Raw genomic sequence first — 22756 nt, 5'->3', positions numbered from 1 at the left:
GGGTTTCTCTGTGTAGCCTTTGACTGTCCTGGAACTCACTCACCAGGCTGGGCTTGAACTCAGAGATCCACCTGCCTCTGTCTCCTGAGTGCTGGGATTAACGGTATGTGCCAGGATGCCGTCTTCATGCAAATGCTTTTTGTTTGTTTGTCTTTTGTTTTTTTGCTTTTGTTGTTATTGTTTTGATTTCATTTTTCAAGGCAGGGTTTCTCTATGTAGCTCTGGCTGTCCTGGAATTCTCTCTGTAGACCAGGCTGGGCTTGAACTCACAGAGATCTGTCTGCCTCTGCCTCCCAAGTGCTGGGATTAAGGTGTGCCCCTGCCATGGAAATCTTTTAATCTTTCCCACCTGTTAAAACCTTTGTTTATATAAAGGCTCACTACTGTATTCTTGGAATGAGACAGCCTGAAGCAAATGCCCTTTTCTGTTTGGAACAGTGACTCCTCCCCTCCTCCTTCATTTTCTGAGTGCCTTTTCTTTTCAGACCAACCAATGAATCAGACTGTGAGGTCAGACTCCTGCCTGCAGGGAAGAGACACAGTACATAATAATTGGTATAGTTCCTTTCCTTTTAAGCTGGCCAATTTTGAAAGACTGAACAAAATTTCCTGTTTAAAAAACATAAATGATGAAAATACTGGATTTTAAAGTCATGAATTCTTTTTTTTTTTTTTTTTTTTTTGGTTTTTCGAGACAGGGTTTCTCTGTGTAGCTTTGCGCCTTTCCTGGGACTCACTTGGTAGTCCAGGCTGGCCTCGAACTCACAGAGATCCGCCTGGCTCTGCCTCCCGAGTGCTGGGATTAAAGGCGTGCGCCACCACCGCCCGGCTAAAGTCATGAATTCTTAAACCTGTATTCACATGCTCACTAGATTTTCTAGAAAGGCTTTGGGAAGCGTAAATTGACCATAGAGTCCTCTCTCAAAATCAAATCTTTGCAGAGTAAAAAGAAATGCTTGTCCCTTCAGGGTCTTTTGTCATTTTTGGGAAATCCCTTTATCCAAGGTTTTGTCTGTATGGGTTTGACCAATCTTATGTGCTGTTTTAGATTGAAGAGGAGTCTTGATCTGAACACAGCCCAGACTTGCTGGAACTCCCTGTATAGACCAGGACAGCCTCAAACTCAGTCCTCTTGCCTCAGTCTCCTGAGTGCTGGATTACTGAGATTACAGATTTGGACCACCACACCTAGTTCGTTCTTTCTTTCTTTCTTTCTTTCTTTCTTTCTTTCTTTCTTTCTTTCTTTCTTTCTTTCTTTCTCTCTCTCTCTCTCTCTCTCTCTCTCTCTCTCTCTCTCTCTCTTTCTCTCTCTCTCTTTCTTTCTTTCTCACTTTTTTGGAGGCAGGGTCTCAGTATATAGCCCTACCTATAGACCAGGCTGACCTCCAGTGCACAGAAATCATCCTGCCTCTCCTCTCAAATTCTGGAATTAAAGATGTGTGCCACCATGCCCAGCTATGTGCATTATTTTATATGTTTATATAGTCTAACCATATGAATGTGCTTATATATGTATGTGTGTGTATTATCCCATGTACAGAATCATGTAATCACCAGCCCAATCAAAACACTGAATTATTTCATCACCACAAAGAAACTTCCTCGTTACCTCGTAGTCCTCAACTCACAACAATTGCTGATATGTGTTCAAATGACTGCTGTTAGGATTCTGCCCTCACTCCTGCACATGCACAGCTCGGGGTCTTGTGTCTTACATGTGTACGCACGCACGCAATCTGCGCCTTAAAAACCGGATGCAGACCCCACGCTCTCTCTGCTCTCTCTGCTCTGCTCCCCTCTTTCCCTCCCTACCCCACCATCTTTCTCTCTCTCCAGGCCTGGCTCTCCTCTCTTCTATCCCTTCCTTCCTCCCAATAAAGCTCTCTGTAACTCTGGTTATGGCTCGTGACTTTTCTGCCAGTAACCAGCGCTACCAGCAGCGCCGATTATCATCATTTCAACTGTTCATTCTTTTATATTTTGAGAGTAGAGTTCAGCAGTAGAGCATGTACTTAGCATGTGGGAGGGTCTGGATTAGAATCCCAGCAACACATATACACACATACAGAATGTTATATGAATGAAATCATACAATATGTAACCCTCTGAGACTGGGTCGCATCTTTACAGCTACGTAAATTAGTGCATTCCACATTTAAGTTTGTTACATAATAGTCTATCAGCTGGTCCATTCACTCTTTAAAAAACATCTGGATTAGCCAGGTGGTGGTAGCACACATCTTTAATCCTATCACTGGGGAGGCAGAGGCAGGTGGATCTCTGTGAGTTCTAGGCCAGGCTGCTCTACAGAGAGAACTCCAAGACAGCCAAAGCTACACAGAGAAACCCTGTCCTGAAAAACTTTGCAATATGGAGCAATTGGTCCTCCATTGTTCCACTTATTCACAGTCTGGACAGGATCTCAGCTTTTTGCTGCATGGCTGGCCTTGCCATAAGCTTCTGGATGGAAGTTCTTCTGTGGCCATCTATCTTCTTGGAGGAGATACAGGATGCTTCCAGGAGCTGACATGTCTCTTTATCATAAAAAGTTTTTATATTAAATGCCATATTCTTGGGTGTTTGAGGACTGGTGAAACAAAATCTGTTAGATGTATTTATAACTTTGAGAGCATATATATGACTTAAATTTGAAGTTAAATTTGAACTTAAATTCCCAGTTAGTTACAGCTTAATGAGTTAGCAAGGACAGGGAGGTTCACATTCTTAAACCTGAATAGACCTTGAGTAAGGAGAGACATTCTTTAAGCTGTTGGCAGTGCTATCTGAATCTATTATGATTTTTAAGGCCCTGTAGCTATAGTTCTGATCTTTGAGTACAGCCAGATTATAATCCTGAATGACTGATATAGAAATAATTATTTCTTAAGCTGTCTCCTGAGAAGGCAAAGATGAGTGACAGGGGAAAGATCCCAAGATCGAATGAGAACAGGAGAAAAGGGGCTTGTGAGTCAGGGTGCGGCCCAACTCTGAGAAAAGGACCCTCTTAGTGGACTTTATCCCAGGGTTTCCATCCTTAACCTAGCCCTCCAGTCTGTCCTGGGAACAGAAAGCACAGGATGACATTTTCTCCATAGCTGCTTAAAGCTGAAACAGGGTGCTGGTAGTCAGGAGGACTCTGGCCAAGTTAAAGGTAAAGAGGAAACAAGGCATGTGGTCATCTGACCTGGCTCTAGAGGCAGGGAACAATACGTTTGGCTGGGCTGGTCCACATCACATAGACAGTCTCTGCTGACATCCTTAGCAGGGAAAGTGCTGCAGGTTGTGGTCCACAACTGCTGCTTCAATGTTTCTGCCAGCCTGCTGAAATATAGACTAGAGATGGGAGTTAAAATTCATGAATTTATTTGGAAACTTTTTGCCCATGGTCTTAATAATTGGGAAGCATAGGAGTCCCAAGACCAGGGGAGAGAAAAAATACCATCCTTGGGAATAGATAAGTAAGGAAAAAATAAAAGTTTTAGATAAATTAGTATTATCAATCACTACTGAAATCCAAATTGTGCAAAAGTAGGTAATGAGTAGACAAGGAAAATTTTAAATCCTGAGCTTGTGACCTAAAGTGTATCAGAATTGTATTAATGTTAAAATATGAAATTTAAAATCTTAATATAATGATACCAACTACATGTAGTTCTGCTGATGCCCCGGAGGGGAGCACATAAGTCTCCAGGCCCTGCCCACAGGAGCAGCTGTGAAGGAATGAACAGCAGGCCTCAACTGCACTTCCATCCCACCCAGACAGCTGGAGTCAGAGAGGCAGCTGGGGGAATGTCAGGCCAGGGCCGGAGGACTTTTCCTTTGCTCATAAAACAATAGTGAAACAATGTGTGGCAGGAGGTGATTCCGTAACCTCCTTCCTCCATACCGACAGCCTGAGCACCGGATGCTCTGCCCATGCTGCCCTTAGTAAAGATGGTGGTGTATGGTGATATTTTATTTGTGCTGAAATGTGATTTTATTTGTATGTTAATAAATAAAGTTACCTGGAGGTCAGAACTAATAGCAAGCTATAGCAGAAGTCTGGCAGTGGTAGCACACACCCTTAATCCTGATCACATGACAGGCAAATCTCTGTGTGTTCAAGGATACCACCATCATGGAGACACACGCCTTTAATCTCAATACCAACCACAGAAGACCTGGAGGTCTGTATAGACAGGCAGTGATGAGGAGGTCATGTGGTTGGGTTTACAATCAATGAGAAGGCAGAACAGAAAGTCAATAAAAAGACAGATACACAAGAAGTAGGTCTCTTTTTCAGGATAAGGACGGCAGTGGCAGCAAGGGTTAAGAAGGCGGTTTTAGCTCTTAGCTACTGCTCTGACCTCTTGGGCTTTTAACTCTGCATTTGACTCTGTGTTTCTTATTTAATAAGACTGTTACATCTACAGTGGTGAGGTCATATGACCTGCCTGTTTTGACCTTAGCTGAGATGGTGGCTAGACCATGTGGTTGCCCTTATTTAAGATGGCACCACCTGATCACATGATTGCCCATATCAAATATCTGTTCATGTGGCTTTGTTTTTTTCCAAAATAAAGTGAGCAGATGAGGACCAGATAAATTGAAACATTTAAAAGTCAGTCAGAAAGAGATACAGATGGCCATGTTAATCATACATTTCCATTCACATATAGACTTTGTGAAAGAAAGATGGAGAAGCAGCAGTGCAGCCAGTTAGGAGAGATGGACCAAGCAACCCAAGGGGAACAAACCCAAGCCGCAGTGGTGGGGGTGGGTGTGGGGATAGGTGCATTTTTCCACAATGAGGCATGAAGTCCAGCAGATTGACCTCCAGTGTCCCAGTGGGTCAGTGGGGGTCAACGATAATGGCACAAGATACCCAATGGGCTGATGTCACAAAGGCTATGGGCTGTGGAATTGAGAGGGCACTGGCCGTCTCCATATGTCATCTCACAGGGATGGGGGCAGAAGGGCCATGAGCCTGAAAGACGTGGTACTGGCAAGCGAAATGAGATGAATCTGACCTCCAGCATCTCAGAGAGTCAGCAAGGTCTAATGAACAGTGCAAGATAGCCAATGGACCATCATAACAAAGTCTGTAGGTCATGGAATTGAGTGGGCACAAGCTGTCTCCATATGCCATCGCATGGGGCCAGGGGCCGAAGGGCTTAGAGCCCAAAACACACATGGTACCAGTGAGCAAAGTGAGATAAATCCTCACTTGTGGGAAAATGGCCAGAAGGGAAGGGAGGAATCTAACTGATCTGGTAGGGTGAAAAGTCCCTGGTAGTGCTCCAGCCCGAAAAATGGCAGGTGATACAGGATCCCAGAGCTCCTCAGACTGCTGGTGGGCAGGAGAAAGCAATGGGATTGCCTGGTGATGTTGGGCACCAATTTTATGAATTATTGTGTGTGGGGACCCCCGAGGGTACCCTGCACTTGCAGGGAAACATGCTGGGCAGATGCAGTGGTGGGCTGGACAGATGCATGCCATGTGGTCATGGCAGCAGTGGTAGCGGCCAGTAATTCACAACCCAGATGTTGCATCCACACAAAGATGAAGAGAAAGATAGGAAAGAGAGAGACAGAGAGAAAGAGAGAGAAGAGAGAGAGAGGTCAAAGGTGCTCACCTCGTGGGAGAAAAAGCAGAAGAGAGAGAGAGAAAGGGAAGCAGTTTTTCCTCAGAATGAGGCTTTTACGTCAGGATGCAGGGTGGCACCAAGGGGTGGGATTTCAAGAGGTGGATCAGAATATTAACATCCATAGCCCACACTGGCCTCAAACTTCAGTCCTCTTTCCTGGACTCCTGTGCGCTAGGATTACATATGTATATAACACACCTGACTGGGCTCCCCACAACACCTTTCTAATAGATAGGTGGTGATAATCCTCATTTTTTAAATTTTATTTCTCAAATAGTTCTTGATATTAATGGTTTTCCCATTCACCTATTTGCTATACGTCTTTGGTGAAGTGTCATCCTCTTTGGTAACATGTTTTCATCTTTGGTGAAGTCTTTTGACCATATTTTAGTTAGATTGTATTTTTCAAATTTGTGTACAAAATATTCAAACTTAAAATTTACCATTTTTGAGGTTTGAAGTGTATAGTTTTCATGTGTGAATACTATTCACTTTCTTATTATTAATTATTCATTCATTTTTAAGTGAATACCAGTGTACCTAGGTATATGCACATGCACAACATGCATCCAACAGTCCTTGGAAGTCAGAAGAGGACATTGGATCTCTTGAAACTGGAGTTTCAGACAGTTGTGAGCTGCTGTATGAGTTCTGTGAACTGGTCCTCTGCACAGTAAGGGCTCTTAACCACTGAGCCATTTCTCCAGTCCATTCATGCTCCTTAACCATCTCTGCCAACCATCTCAAGAACTGTCTCATCTTCCCAGATAAAGCTCTCCAACTATTGTGGTGATACATTTGTAATCCAAGAAATAAAGCTTGCCTGAAGATCAGAGGACAGAGCTAGCCACAGAGTTAGCCACAGAGGTCAGGCAGTGGTGGCACACACCTTTAATCCTAGCACTGGGGAGATAGAAGCAGAGATCTGTCTGGATTTCTGTGAATTCAAGGTCACACTGGGATATATGAAATTAATCCAGTCTCAAGAGAAACAGCTGGAAGTTAATTTAATCACTTGGGATCACACACCTTTAATCCTAGCATTAGGAAGATTGAGACAGGAAGTGATATGGCTGGGCAGAGAAAGGAATATAAGGCAGGAGGAGACAGGAATTTGCTATTTGCTCTCTTGCAGAGGCCCTGCCAGACTAAGGAGTTGGTAGGTAAGGGGTGGTAGCTGTGGCTTGCTCTGCTTTTCTGATCTTTCAGCTTTCACCCTGATTGATATCTGGCTCCAAGTTCTTATTATAAGACCATTTAGGATTCATGCAATAAACCCTAAACAGTATCTCCCACTCTCTCCTCCATTCCCTGGCAACCAACCATAGTTCTACGATCTGTCTCTGAATTTGGCTCTTCCTTTTTTTTTTTTTTTTTTTTTTTTTTTTCCCCAAGACAGAGTTTCTCTATATAACTGTTGTCTTGGCTGTCCTGGAACTCACTCTGTAGATGAGGCTGGTCTTGAACTCACAGAGGTCTGCCTGCCTCTGCCTCCCAAATGCTGGGATTAAAGGCGTGCACCACCACCACTACCCCCCATGAATCTGGCTTTTTTAGGTATTGACTGGATAAAAGTGGCATATCCAAAGTTTGTCTTTTTGTAACTATCTTAATTCCTCTAGTATGATGTCATATGTGTGTCACGTTTCACTTCTTTTCGTGGCTGAATAATATTCCATTGTACGTTTATACCACATTTTGTTTACCTCACTCATTTGTTGTGAGTTTTGGGTTTTGTGAATGATGACGTTATGAACATTGGTGTACAAATGCCTATTCGAATCATGGCTTTCAGCGTGTGTATGTTGTTGGGGATTGAACTCAGGGCTTTGTACATGCTAGGCAAGCACTCTTACTAGCTACATCCTAACCCTCTGTTTTCAATTTTTTCAGCTATATAGACTCAGAGGTGAAATGACTATATAATATGGTGATTATATGTTCATTTTTTCTTTTTTTTAGTATTTTCCCATACCAAATTCCATAGCAGTTACCAGAAATGCACGTTTCTCTATATCCCCCCCCTTTAAAAATAGTTTTTTACTTTATATATATGTATCTCAGTGTGGGTCCCTAAGGAGGCTAGAAGATGTTGTTGGGTCCCCTGTGATTGAAGTTACAGACAGTTATGAGCGGGAACTGAACCTGGGCCCTCTGTAAGAGGAGTCAGTGCTTTTAACTACTTAGCCTTCTCTCCAGCCCTCTCTAGATCCCCTTACTCCTGCTATTGTATGAGTTTAACACTCTCCTAATGTGCATGAAGTGATGTCTTGTGGTTTTGATTTGCTATTTCTCTAATAATTCTGTTGAATATCATGTCTATATGTGTATAAATACTAATATCTATCTCTTTAATATCTGTCTGTCTGCCTGCCTGCCTGCCTGTCTGTCCATTTCATATACAGAAAACATCCAGGAAGAGTTAGAAAAGAAGCATAACACTGTAGCCGGAGAGCTCTACAGCTCTCGCCAAGCCCCGGTCCCACAGCCCACTTATAAAATAAACACACAGACTCTTATATTATTTAAACTGTTTGGCCTAATGGCTCAGGCTTTTAACTATCTAGTTCTTACATTTTAAATTAACCCATATCTACTAGTCTATAAGTTGCCATGACCGGTACCTTACATCTCGATTTTCATGGCAATGGCTGGCAGTGTCTCTCTGCCTCAGCCTTCCACTTACCAGAATTCTCCTCTCTCCTTGTCCCGCCTATACTTCCTGTCTGACTACTGGCCAATCAGTGTTCTATTTATTAACCAATCAGAGCAACACATTTAATATACAGAACATCCCACAGCATAACACAAAGTTTAAAAATAAGGATGACATAATAAATCTCATTTAGGAACAAAATATATTTATAATTTTGGTGTATTCCTTTTCAATATATTCATATATACTTACATTTGTTTTGTTTTATTTTTTTTCTTCCTTTTTTTTTCTTTTTTTTTGAGACAGGGTTTCTCTGTGTGTAGCTCTAGCTGTCCTAGAACTCACTTTGTAGACAAGGCTGGCCTTGAAGTCACAGAAATCTGCCTGTTTCTGCCTCCCAAGTGCTGGGATTAAATTTATGTTTTATGGCCAGGTGGTGGTGCTTGCCTTTGATCCCAGCACTCAGGAGACAGAGGCAGGTGTATCTCTGTGAGTTCAAGTCCAGCCTGGGCTACAGAGTGGTTAGTTTTAGTTTTAAAGTGATTTTGAAGGCTGGGTGTGGTGATGCATATCTATAACCCCTGCTGTCAAGAGACTGAGAACCTGGAGTCTTGTGCTACATAGCAAGACTTCATCTGAAAACACACAGATACACTCCCCTACCATGCACACATTATAATAAGTTAATGAAGTAAAATATTTTTGCATGAGAAACTGATCTCATTGTAGGAAAAAAGTTCCAGTGGTGCAGAAAACTACCAGGTAAGTGCCTATCTTACTGAGAAATCTCCAGAGAAACATAGCAATAACATGTATAGGTAAAGAAATTGAGAGGTAGGTATAGATGCAGATGTATGAAGGAGATTATGAAGATTGAGAAGGCACTTTAAGTGACAGACAAATGGGAGAACCAGGGACCTGGGTACTATGACTCAGTGCAGGTCGGCAGGCCTGTGAACTTGGGTGGTGCACTTCAAAATCCACAAGCTTGTATTTCTGATGATGGCTGAGGGTGGAAGTATGTTTCTTTCCCAGGAGATGGGGAAAGAACTTGTCTTGCCCCTCCCTTTTCAGTCCATCTGAACCCTCAGCTGTGGATGTGGAAGCAAAACAGCTCTCCATGAAAAGGGAATTAGAGTTTATTCTGACCCAGATATGAATGAGCATGGCCTTGGAACATTCAGTTAGCCCCAAATAACATGCTCCATGCAGAAGCATTACATGAACTTTTATAGTCATAGAACAAAAGAAGTAAAAAACAAAAGCATTTTCAAAACATCAGGTAAATTTGTTACACCAAGCAGGGAAAAGTTGGCTATTTCTATTTTTGCTGATAATGAATAGAGCAAATTTTTAAAAAAATGTATGTGGTTATGCAATGTTTGTGCACATGTTGTGGAGGTATATTCATACATGCATGTGTGGAGGTTAGAAATCAACATTGAATATCATCCTCTATCTGTCTTCATCTGAAATTTTGAGACAAGTCTCTCCCCGAACCTAGGACTTGTTGATAGACTGGAGTGGCTGGTCAAAGAGCCCCTGGATCTTCCTGCTTCTTCCTTTCTCCAGAGTTCAGGTTACAGGCTGCACCCAACTGTTATATGGGTACTAGAGATCCAAACTAAGGTCCTGATGCTTATATAGCAAGAAAGTTACCTGCTGAGCCATCTTCCTAGCCCCAGTTTTAGAAACTGTATATGGATGTCCTAGTTGGGGTTACTATTGCTATGATGAAACACCATGTTGTGGAGAAAAGGGTTTATTGGGCTTACACTTCCACATCATAGTCAATCACTGAAGGAAGTCAATACAGTAACTGAAACATGGCAGGAACCTGGAGGCAGGAGCTGATGCAGAGGCTATGGAGGAGTGCTGCTTACTGGCTTGCTCTCCATGGCTTGCTCAGTCTGGTTTCTTATAGACCCCAGGACCATCCTCTTAGAGGAATAACCCCATCCACGATGGGCTGGACTCTCCACCATCAATCACTAATTAAGAAAATCCCCTACAGGTTTGCCTGCTTACAGTCCAGTCTTAAGTAGGCATTTTCTCAATTGAGGTTTCCTCCTCTCAGATGACTTCAGTTGGGTCAAGTTGTCATAAGTCTAATCGGCACAATAGAATTTTGAGTGACTGTAATTTTAGTATCTCTAGGATGTGAGATTGGGGATTGCTGGGCCAAATGGCAAGAGTTTCTATCTTTGCTGTTTTTCTGTTGCTGTGATAAAATACTCTGACAAACTCACTTAAGGAAGGAAGGGGTTTTTTTTGGCTCACAGTTCAAGGATGTAATTTATCATGAGGCGAGTCAAAGCAGCAGGAACTGAGGCAGCTGGTCACATTGCATTCACAGTCGGGAGGCAGAGAGCTACAGATGCTCAAGCTCAGCTTGCTTCCTCCATTTTATGAAGGTTTAGAAGATGACACTGCCCTCTGTTAGGGTTTTCCTGCCTCAGTCAATCTGATCCTGCCTCAACCTAATCAAGATAATTCCTTAGAGGCTTGCTCAGATTGGAATCTAAAAATCCCTCACAGCTGTGCCTGGAGGTGATTCCAGATCCTGTCACACTGACAGTCAACACTAACCATCACAAGTGTATTTAACTTTCAAGGAACTGCCAGATATTTTTGGAGTGTATTCCCACCAACAATGTGTGTATGTGTGTGTGTGTGTGTGTGTGTGTGTGTGTGTGTGTGTGTGAAGTTCCAATTATCAATCATTGAAGAACTCAGGAATATGGAAAAATTGTATGCTTGTAACCTATATGCATATTTCTGAGTGTATTAGCCTCTTTGATTTACCCTTTACCCTGCATTCTCCCAGGCATGGGAAAGGAAATTTAAACGAGCCCACAACGATGTAAACATTTTGAACACCCTGTAATCAAAAGTCGTAAATCCCCGATCCCCCTTCTATCTCAGAGCTCTCAGAGGTGCCAGGAAGATGCCCAAAACACAGTAAATCCCAATATTTACACTCTGCCCTGTGTATAACCTTTGGCTTTAAAAAGGAGCTTGATTCTCTGTAGCTCTAACTAGTTAGAAGTCCCCCTGCCCTGTGGTGTTTTTGAATAAAAGTTGTGTTGTTGGTTGTTTTTGTGCTTTTGGGGGGACCACCACCCTACTCCCAAACAAATCACAGACAAAGGCTTATTCTTAATTAAAAATGCCTAGCCTTAGCTTGGCTTGGTTCTTGACAGCTTTTCTTTAAATTAATCCCATCTACCTCTTGCCTCCAGGCTTTTACCTTTCTCTATTTCTGTGTATCTTTCATTATTTCTTACTCTGTGGATGGCTGGATAGATAGGTGGCTGGCCCCTGATGTCTTCTTCCCCTTGTTCTCTTGTTCCTTCTTCTTTTCCTCCCAGATTTCTCTTTCTATTTATTCTCTCTGCCGGCCAGCCTCACCTATCCTTTCTCCTGCCTTACTATTGGCCATTCAGCTCTTTATAGATCATCAGTTGTTTTACACAGGAACAGTAACACAGCTTCACAGAGTTAAATAAATGCAATATAAAAGAATGCAGCAAATCTTTGCATCATTAAACAAAGGTTCCACATCATAAGCAAATGTAACATCTTAAAATAATATTCTACAACAAAGTTGCTTCTGATTATTAGACTTCAGTGGTCTGCTCCCTGCTATTTTTGCAATCCCAGGATCCAGTAACATCAGCATGTGACACCATCAGAATTTTTCTTTTTTACAGGTATGCAGTGGCTTTGATTTGTATTTCTCTTATAGCTAAATGATGCAATGGTGCAAGCATCTCTTCTTAGGTTTATTGCTATTTGTTATTGTCCTTTGTGAAGTTAAGTCTTTTACCTTTTTTCCCTATTGGTGCTGGGAATCAAACTAGGGCCTTACACAAACAAAGCAAGCACTGCCCTTCTGAATTTACCTGCATCCACTCTCCACTTTACAATGGGCCAGTGTTTCATATACCTTCTTGCAATTTATATCTATTTATCTGTTCCCAGTCCTATTTTGAGTATATAACTTGCAAATATTTTCACGTAGGTGAACACTTCTTTTCATTTTCCTAATAGTATTTTTTAATCTGGGAATATGAGGATTTACTTGTAAACTCAGACAGAATTCAGTAAATTGATACAGGAAAATCAATATGAGCTCAAGGCTGGCCTGGGCTACTGGGGAGACTGTCTCAAAACAAAGCAAAATAAAAAACCATAAAAAACAATGTCTTCTACCAGGCATGGTAGCACATGGCTAAAAGCACTTGGGAGGCAGAAGCAGGAAGATTTCTGTGAGTTTGAGGCCAGCCTGGTCTACAGAGCAAGTTCCAGGATAACCAGGGTTACACAGAGAAACCCTGTCTCAGGAAAAACAAACAAAAAAAATCTTTTGCATAGTTCAAATTCTGTTGAAACTTATCAACTTTTCTTTTATGAATCATGTTTTTGTATCACAACTACAAATCCTTTGCCACATTAAGCTGCAGAGTTTTTCTTTGAAAGTTTTAAAATTAGATACATGATCCAATTTTTAAAGTGAAGGTTTAGGTCCAAGTCTTTTATGTATGAATACCTAATTTTTTCAACATCATTCATGAAAACTCCATTTTTACTCACTTGCTTTTGCAGGTTTGTCAACCAGTTGGCCATTTCAGTGGGCCTATTTGGGGACTCTTTTCTCTTCCACTGAGATAGGGGTGTGTATAGCTGTACAGTAACTTGTACATTTCATTTATTTTGTTTCCTTCTATTTGAGATAGGGTCTAATATAGTTTAAGCTATACTCAAATTCACTACATAGTTCAGAATGACTTTGAAATCCCCATCTTCCTGTTCTTGCCTCCCATATGTTGAGATTACTGGCATGTGCCACTATGCCTGGCCCTGTATAGTGATTTTAAATTAGATAGTGTGAGTCTTCCAACCTTGCGAATTGTCTTGGATTTCTATTGCTGTGAAGAGACACCATGACCACAGCAACTCTTAAAAAGGAAAATATTTAATCAAGGTGGCAGATTACAGCTCAGAGAGTCAGTCCATTATCATCATGGCAAGAAGCATGGTGGTGTCCAGACAGACATGATGCTATTCACATCTTGATCAGAAGGCAACAGGAGGTGCCTGTGACACTGTGCAAAGCTTAAGCAAATGAGACCTCAAAGCCTGCCCCCATAGTGACATACTTCCTTTAACAAGGGTGGGAGTGGGGAGAACAAGGGAATCCGTGGCTGATATGTAGAACTGAATTGTATTGCAAAATTAAAAAAAAAAACAACAACAACAAGGCCACATGTAGATGTAACCAACGGTCTTATAAAATAAGAAACACAGAGCCAATTCAGAGAAGAAAGCCAAGAGGTCAGAGCTAAGAGCCTCACCCTTCCTGATTCAGGGATCCTCTCCAGCCAAGAGAGCTCTCTGAAAAAGACCTACTTCCTGTGTGTCTGTCTTTAAAGTCTTCCTGTTCTGCCTCATCACTGCCTGAATGTACCGCCCTCCAGGTCCTTAAAGGCGTGCGCCACCGCCACCATGCACTTGCTATGACTCTAATAGCTCTGACCCCCAGACAACTTTATTTATTAACATACAATTAAAATCACATTTCAGTACAAGTAAAATACCACCACATTTCCCCTTTTCTATTTTAATAAAAAGGAAAAAAAAGAAAAAGGTTATAACTAACAAAAGAAAAACTATATACAAAAGTACAATGACTATATACAATATATACAAATAATAAATGTCTAAACAATGTCTAGTCCATTTGTATTTGACAAATTCAGAGAAAATAATTTCATTATCTATCCTATTTTGTTAAGTCCAAAATGTATCTAATTCACTTTCCATCCTAATTAATCTTCAACTATAACTAACTAACCTTCAACTATAACTACCTAATCTTCAACTCCCTCAGAGACCCAAGAAGGAAATAATATTAGCTAACAAAAATAAAAACAGAAAGTGCATGCAAGCAACTTCCAAAAAATTTGTGAGTTGACAGAAACAGCCAGCTGCCTGGACAGTCACCTGAGGTTTCTCCACAGTGTTGGGGCATCATCTTCAGCCTATAGGCTTAGCATATCTGACAGACTCATTTGTGAAGTAGGATGTACACAAGGTCAACAGTTCAACCTCACATTGGGTGAGAGCAGTCCATGTACCAGAAACACCTGAATTCCACTAGTGTCATGCCATGATTCAGGATTTTAAATTCTGGAAATTGTTGTTGGTTTTTTAATTCAGCTGTCCATTCTTCTTGGCTGTGTATATATGGCTTCATCTCAGCATCCCGTTCTTCTCCACATCCCTCTGTCAAATGCCAGTTTACTATTGCGAGGCGTGAGCTTAGTTACTCTTCAAGAATAACTGTTTCAGCTGCTGTTCCATTGCACATCAGAAGCCATTGGCCCACTGCCTATTCAGCTGCCTTTGAAGAAAAGGGCACTGTACCTTTTCCGAATTGCGAAGGCCATTTCAGGGATGGTGCTATATTGTCCTGGCCTCAGAAGATGCCTTTTGATAAAGCCATAACCACACTTGTTTTGGCAAGAATCAGTAGTTTTTTGTTTCATGTCTTGTCTGTCCATTTTGTCAGCAGTTGATTCGAGGATACTTTGTTGTCCAGTGGCTAACTTTTGCCACAATGAAAGTTAACTCCATATGCAGTTTCTTCAATGCCCATATTTTCTCTGAAGTAGATTGGTACTGCCAGGAGCCGACATGTCTCATAATCATAACAAAAAAGAAAAAATTTCTAAGTTATTAAAACATTTTAAATACCATATTCTGTAGATCTCTGAAGGGTTTGAAGATGACCTGTCTAAAATATATCTGCTCAATTTTTAAAACATATCTAATATGACTACAAGTTCTATTGTAATGTCTAACTACTAACTTTCATTTCTTTATATCCTAATAGTTGGTAATAATAACATTCAAGGATCAGAAAATTGCATTGTTAAATGAACGGTGTAAGTACAATTAGAAATATACATATAGCATTTTCTAACAATATCAATTTCAATATATATAATTTGTATACAATATAAAACAATCCAATCCAATGTAAAGTATTTAAAACTAGTAATTGTCTTTTTCTTCTTCTTTCTTTCTCTTTTTTTTTTAAACAAGAACCTTTAATCTCTTTTGCTTAGCCTTTTTCCTAACCCTTGACAACAACTTGTAACCAACTCCCCTAAACAATGAAAATTATCCCAGACCCAAAACCCATTAAAAAGACCAAAAAACCACCCGCCCCACACCACCTCTTTGGGAATGTGGGCGTCGTATTCTTAAAATTGCTTCCTGCTGGGTATGGGCGAAGTTATCTTTATCCTGAAAGAAAAATTTTAGGTTAATTGTCAAATTCTAGGAAAGGTAACCATATCCTTCATTATCCAGTCTGTGTATAATGCCAAAGTTCAGGGTTTATCTCAAGTCTTTATTCAAGTAGTCTTTGAGACTGGATCATCTCAGCTAGTCATCTCAAAATTGCTATGAGCACCTTGTAGTTCAAAGCTGATCTGTAGATGATGTTTGTCAGCTTAATGATGTTATTATTGTCCACGTGGAATTGTTGTTGTTGTGGGGCCCCAACTTCTTCCTGGAGACTTCAGTTGATGTTAGGCCTGGCCGTGATTTCCTGCAGAAAACTGATAAGAGACTCGAACACAAAGACATATATATGCAGCTAATTGAAGCCTTTTTTCTAGAATTAATTAATACTCTATATGACCATTCATATCTTAACAAAGGTTAAAATGTATATATATCTATATATCTATATATATTAATCTTGTAAATTTTGATATAAAATTTATACTTTAAGAAAAGTTTTAAAGAATCAGAATAGAATCAAAGAGTTGAGATTAGTAATAGAATAGTCCCTTAGTTAATTTGGCTTTTCTCCTGTCCCATAGCAGAAGATGGCTCTTTTATTCTGGCATGATACAGGGGGTTTGCATTTTCCTTTTAACAACATGCTTGAGTTTAAAGAAGGAGAGAGCCATTCTCCAACTGTAAAGTCAGCTTTAAATTTTAATTGAACTGGGACTATTAGACAAATAGTGTTAAATTTTTAGAGAAAAGCAGAAACAAACATTTAGGAAGACATAAAATTTTTTTAGATAATATATACCCATACGCCGTTTCACTCTGTTTCCTGGGATAGATGATTTGTCCCTTTTCTCAGTTGTCTCATTTGTCCAGTGTTCTTCAGATTCCTTAACCTTCATTCTCCTAAAAGACAAAAACAAAAACCTTTCCCCAAGACTAATTTTGGGGATGTTCCTTTTTGGCAAGTTATTATCTGATTAAATGAAAAGACATGTGTTACTGGTATAAGTTAGTTTAAATCGGATGTTCATGCTTGTTGAAGAACTATCACCTCCTCTAATTAAGAGGTTTCTCTTGTTCAAATCGAACCTTTATCAATTTTGATGGTACCCACAGCTTATCTTCTCCTGTAGAAACAAAAGCAAAACCTCGTCCCCAACGTAACACATACCCTGGTTTCCATTCTGAGGTCAGCACATCCTTAAAGTACATAGGCTGATTTAATTCTGTAGTTTTTTCTATTATCCAATGTCTCTCTGCAGCTGTTGTTCCTTTCTCATTGGCATTAAGAAAATTCAAAGTTAATAGAGCATTATGCAGTCTGTTTCTGGGGGTTTTTGTTACCCCTTTCTGTTTATTTAGCATATCCTTTAGAGTTCTGTTTGATCTTTCTATAACTGCTTGACCTGTAGGATTATGTGGTATGCCTGTAATATGCTTTATATTGTAATAAGCAAAAAACTGTTTCATTTTAACAGAGACATATGATGGAGCATTATCAGTTTTGATTTGTGCAGGTATACCCATGATGGCCATAACTTCGAGCAAATGAGTGATTACAGAATCAGCTTTTTCAGAACTCAAAGCAATTGCCCACTGAAATCCTGAATAAGTATTGATAGTGTGGTGTACATATTTCAGTTTTCCAAATTCTGCAAAGTGAAACACGTCCATCTGCCAGATTTCATTCCTTTGAGTACCTTTTGGGTTACATCCAGCTGGTAATGGTGTTTGATTGTAGAAGGAACAAGTAGGACATTTCTTTACTATTTCTTTGGCTTGTTGCCAGGTTATGGAAAAATCCTTTTTTAAACCTTTACTATTGACATGATGTTTTTTATGAAATTCTGAGGCCTCCAGCACATTTCCTATCAATAATTTATCAATCTCATCATTGCCTTGTGCTAGAGGGCCTGGCAGATCAGTATGGGATCGAATGTGAGTTATATATAAAGGATGACTCCTTTTCCTGATAGTATCTTGTAATTGAATAAATAGTGAAGTTAATTCTGAAGCATCAGGGATAAATTCTGCAGTTTCAATATGTAATACTACTCTTTCAGCATACTGAGAGTCGGTTACTATGTTGAGAGGTTCTGAAAAATCCATTAATACCAACAGAATAGCATACAATTCTGATTTTTGAACTGAATTATAAGGACTTTGAACCACTTTACTTAAATTTTCTGATTTGTAACCTGCCTTTCCTTGTTTGTTGGCATCTGTATAAAATGTACGAACTCCAGATATGGGTTTTTCCCGTACAATTCGAGGCAAGATCCAATCAGCTCTCTTTATAAGATCAATTCTATCGCTTTTGGGATATTTGCTGTTAATTTCTCCCAAAAAATTACTGCAAGCTCTTTGCCAAGGTTCACTTTCTGTCCATAATTTTTCAATATCCTCCTTAGTTAAAGGTACGACAATTTCTGCTGGGTCTATTCCTGCTAATTGACGAAGTCTCAATTTTTCTTTCCAAATCAAGTCAGAGATTTTTTCCACATAAGTTTTTAATTTTTTATTTGGTTTATTTGGTAAAAATATCCATTCTAATATAATATCTTCCCTCTGCATTAATATTCCTGTAGGAGAATGTCTAGAAGGTAAAATAACCAAAATGCAATCCAGCTTTGGATCAATACGATCCACGTGTCCTTCATGTACTTTCTTTTCTACCAAGGCCAATTCTTTCTCAGCTTCAGGTGATAATTCCCTTGGACTATTTAAGTCCTTGTCACCTTCTAAGGTTTTGAACAAATTATGCAGTTCATCATTTTTTACCCCAACAATAGTTCTTAGATGAGAAATATCTCCAAATAATCTTTGAAAGTCATTAAGAGTCTGTAGTCTATCTCTCCTAATTTGCACCTTTTGGGGTCTAATTTTTTGTAGCTCTATTTTATATCCTAAATAATTAATAGAATCTCCTCTTTGTATCTTTTCAGGGGCAATTTCTAATCCCCAGCAAGGCAAAATTTTCTTTACTTCTTCAAACATTCTTTCTAAAGTATCTGCATTTGAGTCAGCTAGTAAAATATCATCCATATAATGATAAATTATAGATTTAGGAAATTTTTTACGTATCACTTCCAATGGCTGTTGTACAAAATATTGGCACAGAGTTGGGCTATTCAACATTCCCTGTGGGAGGACTCTCCATTGAAATCTTTTAACCGGTTGAGAATTATTGTAAGTAGGCACTGTGAAAGCAAATCTTTCTCTGTCTTTTTCTTGTAAGGGTATTGAAAAGAAACAGTCTTTTAAATCAATAACTATGAGAGGCCATCCTTTTGGTAACAGAGTAGGCAAAGGAATTCCAGATTGTAGAGAGCCCATTGGCTGAATTACTTTGTTAATTGCTCTAAGGTCTGTTACCATTCTCCATTTACCAGATTTCTTCTTAATAACAAATACAGGAGAATTCCAAGGGCTGGTTGATTCTTCAATATGCTGAGCATTTAACTGTTCTTCTACCAGCTCTTCTAAAGCCTGGAGTTTCTCTGTTGTTAAAGGCCATTGCTGGACCCATACAGGCTTGTCTCTTAACCATTTTAAAGGTAGAGCTGTTGATGTCTTTGGAAGATCATCAGTTGTTGTGCCCTGTTCTTGTATAATATGGATGGCTGGTGACCACTCAGAATAATGCCTTCTAATATTTCTCTCAGAAACATGTGCTAGTTTATGATTTGTTTCTGAGATTGGAGGGATGTTAATCTGAGTATTCCATTGTTGTAACAAGTCTCGACCCCACAGGTTCATAGCTATGTTAGCCACATATGGTTTTAATTTTGCTCTCTGTCCTTCTGGACCTATACATTCGAGCCATCTTGCACTCTGTTTCACCTGAGATAATGTCCCAATTCCTAACAGTTGAATGTTTACCTCCTGAAGAGGCCAAGTTGGATGCCAAAATTCTGGTGCAATTATGGTAACGTCCGCACCTGTGTCTACCAGACCAGACAACAAAACATCATTTATTTTTATGGATAATTTTGGTCTTTGTTCATTAATAGAAGTTTGCCAAAAAATTTTCTTTATGTTTTCTCCTGAATTTTCTATTCTCTCTGTTTCATCATCCTTACCAGCATGACTTATTCCAATAGGCATTTGGTTATTTAATTGTTCTGAGTAGGGGTTTCCTCTACAACTGCAGGAAAGGTTTGAACTGGATTTGCTATTGGGGCCTGCATGAGGCCCCTCTGGGAGTTTCCCGAAGACTGAGGCAAAGGATTACCCTGTCTGTCCCTTGTTGATCTACATTCGTTGGTCCAGTGTTTTCCCTTACCACACCTTCTGCATACTCCAGAAGGAAGGGGCAGTCTGTTGCCATTGTTCCTTGAAGAAACATTGTTTCTAGGAATGACCTGTTTACAGTCCCTTTTCAAATGTCCTTGCTTTCCACATCCAAAACATCTAACATTCCTCAAACCTCTTGAAATTGCTTCTCCTACCCATGTATCATCATGCTCATGAGCTTCAACATTAACCGTGTCTCTAATCCAATCTTCCAAAGGTGCAGATCTTGCCTTTAACGGCCTGATTATTGTTTTGCATGCTGCATTTGCATTCTCAAAGGCCAAAGACTCAATTATTATCTTACTAGCTTCTGAATCCGGGACCATTCTCTTTACTGCTGAAGCCAGTCTTTGTAAAAAATCTGTGAAAGATTCTTTTGGGCCTTGTACAACCTTTGTAAATGACTCAGTTTTTTTTCCTGGTTCCTCAACTCTGTCCCATGCATTCAAGGCTGCTGTTCAACATAAAATTAGGGTTTGGACATCATATAAACATTGTGCTTGTGCTGAAGCATATTGACCTTCTCCAATAAGCTGATCCTGGCAGACTTGTATTCCTTTATCCCTCCACTGTTTTTCTATGTTTTTTTTTTTTTTTGGTTTTTCGAGACAGGGTTTCTCTGTGTAGCTTTGCGCCTTTCCTGGAACTCGCTTTGGAGACCAGGCTGGCCTCGAACTCACAGAGATCCGCCTGGCTCTGCCTCCCGAGTGCTGGGATTAAAGGCGTGCGCCACCACCGCCCGGCTTTTTTCTATGTTTTTAGCTTCATCCTTGAACCAAGTTAGCCACTGAAGCCTTTGACTGGGTTCAAGAACAGCTTGTGCCAGCTCCCGCCAATCCTGTGGTACAATCCTATTATATGTTGACCAAGAGTTTAACATTTGCTTTACATACGGGGAATGCATGCCATAAGATACTATTGCCTCCTTAAACCTTCGTAAATCTAACATTTCAATTGGAGTCCAAATATTTTGTGTAGTCATTTGATCAGGCAACTGCTGTACGGTTACTGGACAAACTAAGGGTGACTGTGTGAAAACAGGCTTTCTTTCTGTAACCCTATGATCCAATCTTGAAGCAACTTCACTGTTAGTTTCTTCTGTCTGAGTTTTTACAGGTTTATCAAGTTTTTCTAAAGCTGTCATCCTGGCACTTAAATTGACTATCTTTTTAAATAGTAAAATGAGAATAAGCATAGTAATAAAAAGCATAATTCGGTCAACATTAATCTTCTCATATAGCTGTTCCATTGTCAGACTGTCTAAAATTGCAAACAAAGCCCAATTTTCTTCCAATGAACACAGAAAACCCATTTTTTTTTAAATGTGGAAAAAAATTTCTCTTTTAAATAGTTTCCTTTAAAATATTCGATATGTTAAGTGACTTACCAAGTCCTCATAGAACAGTACCAATCCAAGGGAATTTCAAAACAGCCTCCTAGTGTCCGAGGTGTGAATCCAGAGAGAGAGAGAGAGAGAGAGAGAGAACACGCAAGAACCGTAGCCACAAGTTCTGCCTAAGAACTTGAATCCAGCCACGTTTTCCCACTTGAGCCTAGTCAAGCCTTGGCTCTGGCTACCTTAAGCTCCAACCACGTGTGTTGGCTTTACAGGCAGGGGCCCTGTTCGGCAGGTCAGGCCTGAATTGTCTGTAGCACCGGCTTTAAGCAAGTAGCTCAAAGTTAGTCCGGCCTGAGGCCAAGCCGACCTGGGCCCGGGCTAGGGAGCCGGCTGCCCTGATGGGAAACGTGACCTGCCAGCCGCCCTGGTGGGAGACGGGCCCTGGCGGGAAACCGGACCTGCCGCCAAGCCAAGTTAAGTGGTTTTTAATGGATTCTTGTCACGTTGGGCGCCAAATGTAGATGTAACCAACGGTCTTATAAAATAAGAAACACAGAGCCAATTCAGAGAAGAAAGCCAAGAGGTCAGAGCTAAGAGCCTCACCCTTCCTGATTCAGGGATCCTCTCCAGCCAAGAGAGCTCTCTGAAAAAGACCTACTTCCTGTGTGTCTGTCTTTAAAGTCTTCCTGTTCTGCCTCATCACTGCCTGAATGTACCGCCCTCCAGGTCCTTAAAGGCGTGCGCCACCGCCACCATGCACTTGCTATGACTCTAATAGCTCTGACCCCCAGACAACTTTATTTATTAACATACAATTAAAATCACATTTCAGTACAAGTAAAATACCACCACAGCCACACCTACTTCAAGAAGGTCACACCTTCCAATAGTGCCACTGTCTATGAACTTAAGGGGACCATTTTTATTCAAACTATCACACCTATTTTTTTCAAAATTGTTTTAGAATTAGACCTACATAAAAATGAAACAAAACCCTGATACAATTTCAGCTGGAACGGAGTTAAAGCTGTATGACATTTAGGGGGAATTTTGACATTTTCTACCAGGAACACAAAGAGCCCTCATTAACTCAGGTCCTCTCTAATTTCTTTCATCAGCATTTTTTAGGTTTCAAGATACAGAACTTCCATACATTTTATTAAATGTGTGCCTATGTGCTTTTTCATTTTCTAAGCTGTTATAATAAATGTATTTAAAAATTTTTTTATTTACTGAAAGACCCTAGCCCTTCAGGCTTACACCCCCAAGCCTCAGGAAGAGAGAAACTTAAAGCACCAGGAAATGAGAAACTAAAAATCTAGTTCCAAGGGCTACCTGATTCAGCCACTACTCAATCACCCCTGTAACAATATAACAATGTAAAAAGATTTCTGTTAAGAGATGTGCTCAACTGTGACTGGGATAGTTGCAGGTGTTCCAGGAAGGACCACCGTGACCTGTGTGTAAACTCCACTCCCGCCCTGATACCCCCCTTGAGGTTTCAGGAAGAATGTGCATGTGGAG

The sequence above is a fragment of the Peromyscus californicus genome, unplaced genomic scaffold (assembly GCF_007827085.1).
Source record: "Peromyscus californicus insignis strain IS unplaced genomic scaffold, ASM782708v3 Scaffold_12__1_contigs__length_115047231, whole genome shotgun sequence".
In the NCBI taxonomy this organism is placed as follows: Eukaryota; Metazoa; Chordata; class Mammalia; order Rodentia; family Cricetidae; genus Peromyscus; species Peromyscus californicus.
Note: the sequence above shows the minus strand (reverse complement) of the source record.